The sequence below is a fragment of the Hyperolius riggenbachi genome, chromosome 8, assembly GCF_040937935.1.
Source record: "Hyperolius riggenbachi isolate aHypRig1 chromosome 8, aHypRig1.pri, whole genome shotgun sequence".
Classification (NCBI taxonomy): domain Eukaryota; kingdom Metazoa; phylum Chordata; class Amphibia; order Anura; family Hyperoliidae; genus Hyperolius; species Hyperolius riggenbachi.
In genome coordinates this window covers 129,126,282-129,132,281 of record NC_090653.1, presented here as the reverse complement: position 1 = coordinate 129,132,281, position 6,000 = coordinate 129,126,282, and the positions used below count along the sequence as shown (strand labels likewise).

General features: G+C 41.8%; 1 long non-coding RNA gene across 1 annotated transcript in view; it reads right to left on the bottom strand.

Moving 5' to 3' along the window:
• Positions 1-1,372: 1,372 nt before the first annotated feature.
• The window catches only part of LOC137529106 (uncharacterized), a 30,475-nt gene continuing 25,847 nt past the window's right edge, over positions 1,373-6,000 (bottom strand). Inside the window, exon 4 of the long non-coding RNA XR_011023586.1 lies at positions 1,373-1,428. This is a non-coding gene — a long non-coding RNA (uncharacterized lncRNA). The remainder of the gene's footprint in view (positions 1,429-6,000) is intronic.

Below are 6,000 nucleotides of genomic sequence, written 5' to 3'. Positions count from 1 at the left end.
TTTGTATTGGTCTTTCACGTGGAATACCGATAAAATTGATTCATGTTTGTGGCAGTAATGTGACAAAATGTGGGAAACTCCAAGGGGGCCGAATACTTTTGCAAGCCACTGTACACCTTGCAACTTGCCTGAGCACCCTTTTAACCAGTAAACTTGGTGGTACTCAATCTGAAATAAATCAGTTCAGTAATTGACTGGACCACTGCCTCTGCCAGCTTTGTGATAATGTTGTACAATGTCATGCGGATGTTGACGCCACACATGCAATCAACAAAAAAGGACAGTGTTTCTAAATCCAACTTTTGATGTCTATTTCACTGCAGCAGACCACCTGGTTCTATAAAGATTTCCACTGTACCATACTTTGCAAAAAAAAAAAAAAAGGGGAGATTTAAAAAAGATTTGAGCAGTTAATCCTATTCTTATGTACAGTATTTGTACATGTTGGAGGAGAACTACTGGAGGTGGGCTTATGTTATAGCTTTCCCAAAGTATCGAATACAGTATTTTCTAAATGGCTTTATTAATAATAATAATCAACAGGAGTACAGGAAGCAAGTACTGCCTCATAAAGAGCAATTATCTTTGCAGGTTCTGGTAAAATGGGGCAACTTCAAAATCAGAAGATCTCAAACTGCACCTGAAGTGAGAGAGATACGGAGGCTACCATATTTATTTCCTTTAAATGTTACCAATTGCCTGGCATCCTGCTGAGCTCTTTGGCTGCAGTAGTGTCTGAATCAAACACCTGAAACAAACATATTGCTAATAAACTTCAATCAGAAACATCTCATCTGTATGCTTGTTCACAGTATATGGCTTAGAGTATCTCTCCTCTATTAATGGCAGCTTTTCTACTTCAAGAAGTACTGCTGCAGATCTCTTGTGTTTCTTACTCCCAAGTCAAGCAAGCCTACCCAGGATGTCCTCCAGCTGCTGTCCACTCATCTATTACCAGGTAGGTACAGCTCATTCCTGCCTCCCACCTATTGAAATGAGTATGCAAAGCAAAGTTCCTGATAAATAGTGAGTAAGTGACAAGTGCCACTTTTTTATGGCTGCTGACATGTCCCCAGTTAGATGTATGCTGGAAGGAGTCAACCAGCACCAGGAATAAAATTAGCAAAGTAATATACACAACAGCCAGACACACCACAAATATTAACACACAATTGCAAGCGTCCCACATTACATGTAACCCATCAAATGCAGGTCTTACGTGGATCCAACTTTTCTGCCTGTATATTTATTCTGCTTAGCATGGTTATGGTTAAACAGTTTTTGTGTGCAAGGTGAACTTGTGTGGACAGAAATTTAGGAGCTGACTATGATGAATAAATATGAAAAATGGTAATAGGAAGATGAAGTATACCTGTACACACAAACTTTCAGAGAAAAGCTGCCATGATGTGTATCTAGAAAGGATCACTGAAAAGCAGATTTTCTAAGGAAAATAGGACCAAAAAACCTTTAGAAAGCTATAGTTATGTATATTCCCTTTGTGAAATGATTGGTTGCACATCTTTCTTAGCATTTACAGAATCTGAGGTTTCCCTTGTCGAAGCTTAGTGTTATGTTGGTCTCGGCATAACCTAGGCTTCAAATACTAGTGCTTGCTTGTGTCAGTCAATTAGTGGCACCGGCCATTCACCCAGATGTCACTGGATAAATTTGACCCAATGGAGATATTGCTGTTGAAGACTGTAAAAGAATGGTTGTTTTAGGAGGTGGGCTTCTACCGGTATGTCTCCTGTGACAACATTAACTCAGGAAGAAACTATTATACTCTATAGTAAGTCCTTGAGGCTGGTTTTACACCTATTTTTTGAGCAATGCAAAAAATGACAAACCTATGACCCTGGAGCAAGTGCACTGCTTTCCACCACCACCAGGTAGTATGTCACTGGGTTTCCAGTTGGTCCGTGCATGCGTGCCACAACGCTCTCCGTCGTTTACACAACATGTGTCACCCATAGATTAACATTATGCCAAGCACCATGTTTTAAGCACGGTGCGGTAACGCGCTGTTGCCCTTGCATCGGATACTTCAGGCTCACTGCAAGGGGCCGTAATAAGTGTTGAAGTCTCCATAGACTTTTGCTTTTGCATCCCCTTGCAGCAAAATAGGGTAATGCGTTGCAGGTTTGCCCTGCTAGTGTAAAAGGGGCCTTAGAGAACAATCTTATCAAAACAAGTGCTGGAGGCACCCTGGTAAAATATGGCACCTATGTTAAAAGCCACGATTAGTGGCTATTAGCAGCGCCCATAAAATAGCGGTTATTGGGGCTGCCTGCTAATTACCACTAACGGCTGGTAATCATGGCTATTAACATAAGCACCTATTGCAGCACCCAAAATATTGGCAGATAGGGTTAGGCAGAGAGGTCTTTAGGGTTAAGTGCTGGCACGGGGGGGGGGGGGGATGGGTGTTTCCTTGGTGTTTAAGGTTAGGCATCATCAGGAGGGCATTATTGGGTTATATCGGAATGGGTGTGTCTTAAGGTTAGGCATTACCAGGGGGATCTTAGGGTTGGGCATTGCCAGGGGGTCTTTAGCGTTAGGCATCACCAGGGGAGGGGAGAGGGGTCATCAGTTAGGGTTAGGCATGGAGAGGGAGGGCTCCTGTGTAAGGTTAGGTAAGGGTATAGTAAAATATCGGTAAAGATTACCAATATTTTACTATCGAAATTAACTAGTAGAATATTGGTAATTTTACTAATACTATATCTGCTGTCTTTTTTTACATTTATGCAATGTTATGACCACAGCCAGAAAACCCCACCCTTACTATTGGTACCAACAGGACCCACACCTGAGATCTGTCTTTGAGAAGGTAGACCCTTGGATGCAGTGTACACTTCCTGAATGAGTTTGCAGGGCCCGTTTACCCAATAAATTAGCAAATATCTGATGAGTAGAATATCTGCCAAGTGAATCAAGTATTCACTTATAATCAAAACCTAATTCAGAAAAACTGAAACACTTACTACAGCTCAAGAGAGCCCTTTCCTAGTTATAGAAAACAGCGATAAGACACAGTGAATAATGGAAGAACATGCAAGACACCATTGCTGAGTCTTCTTAACCACTAGACTGCCGCCAAGGTCTATAGGTGTTCTGTGTTTTCACATCCTTATGCCACGGATGTCTAAAAGATTTTTTAGGATGTATTCACAGTGGGACGTTGCGTTTTATTGCGATGTAAAAGTTGCAACGTGCCTACGTTGAGGTAACACACTGCAAGCAGTAAGCTACCACAACCCAACATTTAACGCGACTTTAACGTTGCACTGTGAACGGCCCATAGGATTAGCATTGCAGTGCGGTAAGCTGCATTATAAGACTTTATAACACGCTCCCATAACGTCCCACTGTGAATGCGACCTAATACAAAATTACTTCTGCCCGCGGTGGACGTCTCTAGGCATTTTTATGTCCCTATATAATATTCCTTGACACGGACATCTAAAAGGCGTTTAGTACAAAGTTTTGGCTCAGTGACAGCTTTCTACTTTACTTGCAAAATGCAAATAATTCTAAGTTGATATGAAAATATGCAAATGTTACTGCAAATCTATGCAGCTTGAATATGGACCGGTGAAATGCTTTCACTGCAAGATTTGATTGGTTCATTTTACAACCGATTTTCATAATAATTAGTATCAATCTGTATCATAATAATTAACATAATTCATAATTATCTTAAATTTATTTTCCTCTCATTGGCATCTCTACTGTTTAAAGAGACTCCGAGCAGTGCAGAAACTATGGAAAGATGCATATCATTTTAAAGCTCTCTTTCTCCTCTTTCCAATGATGTATAAACCGCCCTACGCCTTTTAGTTTTCGCTATTTTCGTGATTGAAATTGCCGCGGCCGCGATTTCGATCGTGAAAATAAAGAAAACTAAAAGGCGTAGGGCGAAGATTTAAGTGTCGCCAGAAAGAGGAGAAAGAAAGCTTTAAAATGATATCCATCTTTCCATAGTTACATTGTATTACACAGGGCGACTTTTTCTGCTGAATGGAGCTGCTGACACTGGGGAAAGTGTCGCCCTGTGTAATACAATGTAACTATGGAAAGATGGATATCATTTTAAAGCTCTAAATCGTCGCCCTACGATTGAAATCGCAGCCGCGGCAATTTCAACTAAAAGGCGTAGGGTGGCAGTTTATACATCATTGGAAAGAGGAGAAAGAGAGCTTTAAAATGATATGCATCTTCCCATAGTTTCTGCACTGCTCGGAGTCCCTTTAATGTGGACTTCGCACCTTTGAATAAAATCTATAATCTAGCAGACTGATTCAGTCGGCAAACCTAATGCCTAAACAAAAAACACATCATTGACAGGAAATCCATAATTTGTATCAGTAACCTTAAATTAAATCACCATCGCAGATTGTGATTACTCTTTAAATCATGTTTCACAATGTTAACTGTGTGTTCTGTGTTAAATTTTACTTTTTAATACATCGATAATGACAATCAGATCCCCTTCTGGGATACTTTCATGCTATAACCGTTGTGTTGCGCATCCAAAAAAATAGAGATGCAACGATGATGAAAAGTCACATCACACGTTATTTGTACAATGCGGCGGACAGTCCATAGACTTAGACACTGTATGCTGCTCTTTGTCCCATTAGAAATAATCACACTACAAATGCACCAGTGTGGATGTGCCATTGAAATATAATTACATAACATTGCGATGTTATTATATTGTCCATTGCATCACCACGCAACTGGTGTAACTTGAAAGGACCCTAAGGGGCTTTCATGTAGAAATTCTCTATAAAGTTATTCTAACAGTACTATCAATGCTGTAATATAATCCACTACCTTGATGAACTTTACATATTGATGCTTTCTATACTAACTAAAACTCTTAAAGAGAAACCGTGACCAAGGATTGAACTTCATCCCAATCAATAGCTGATACCCCCTTTCCCATGAAAAATATATTCCTTTTCTTAACCTGCTGGGCGGTATGGACGAGCTCAGCTCATCCATTACCGCCGGAGGCTGCCGCTCAGGCCCTGCTGGGCCGATTCTCATAAAATAAAAAGGAGCACACGCAGCCGGAACTTTGCCAGCCGCGTGTGCTACCTGATCGCCACCGCAGCAGCGGCAAAAGAGGGTCCCCCCAGCCGCCCAAGCCCAGCGCAGCCGGACCAAACAGTTCCGGACAGCGCTAAGGGCTGGATCGGAGGCGGCTGACGTCAGGACGTCGGCTGACGTCCATGATGTCACTCCGCTCGTCACCATGGCGACGAGGAAAGCAAAACAAGAAGGGCCGCTCATCGCGGCCCTTCTTGTTACTTCTGATCGCCGGAGGCGATCAGAAGTACGCATTAGGAGCACCCTCTAGTGGGCTTTTTATTAAAAAAAAACATCCGGTCGCCAGCCTGGCGATCTTAATAGAACGCCAGGCTGGTTAAACGGATCATCAGGGGGCTCTGTATGGCTGATATTGTGTTGAAACCCTTCCCACAGTGTAATGTCATGACCATGGTGCTGACATCACGCTGTGGGAGCCTTGTTGCATTGTGGGAAATAACAGCTGTTTCCAACTGCCAAAAAAGCAAGCAGCAGCTACTTCCATTGCCATCACCTGCCAGCAGTAAAAATGTCTCCCTGTGATAAATGTCAGAAGGTAAATCAGGGAGAGGAAAGATTTTACAATGGGCAAACACTGACTAAATTATATATACATAATTATTGTAAAAATTAAGCACTTTTGTTCATAACATTATTTTCACTGGAGTTCCTCTGTAAAGAACAACTGAAGAGAGAGCTGCATGGAGGCTGCCATGTTTATTTCCTTTTAAGCAATACCAGTTGCTGACCCTCTGCCTCTAGTACTTTCAGCCATAGACCCCGAACAAGCATGCAACAGATCAGGTGTTTCTGACATTATTGTCAGATCTGACAGATTGTCTGCATGCTTGTTTCTGGTGTTATTTAGGCACTTCTGAAGCCAAATAAACCAGCAGGGTT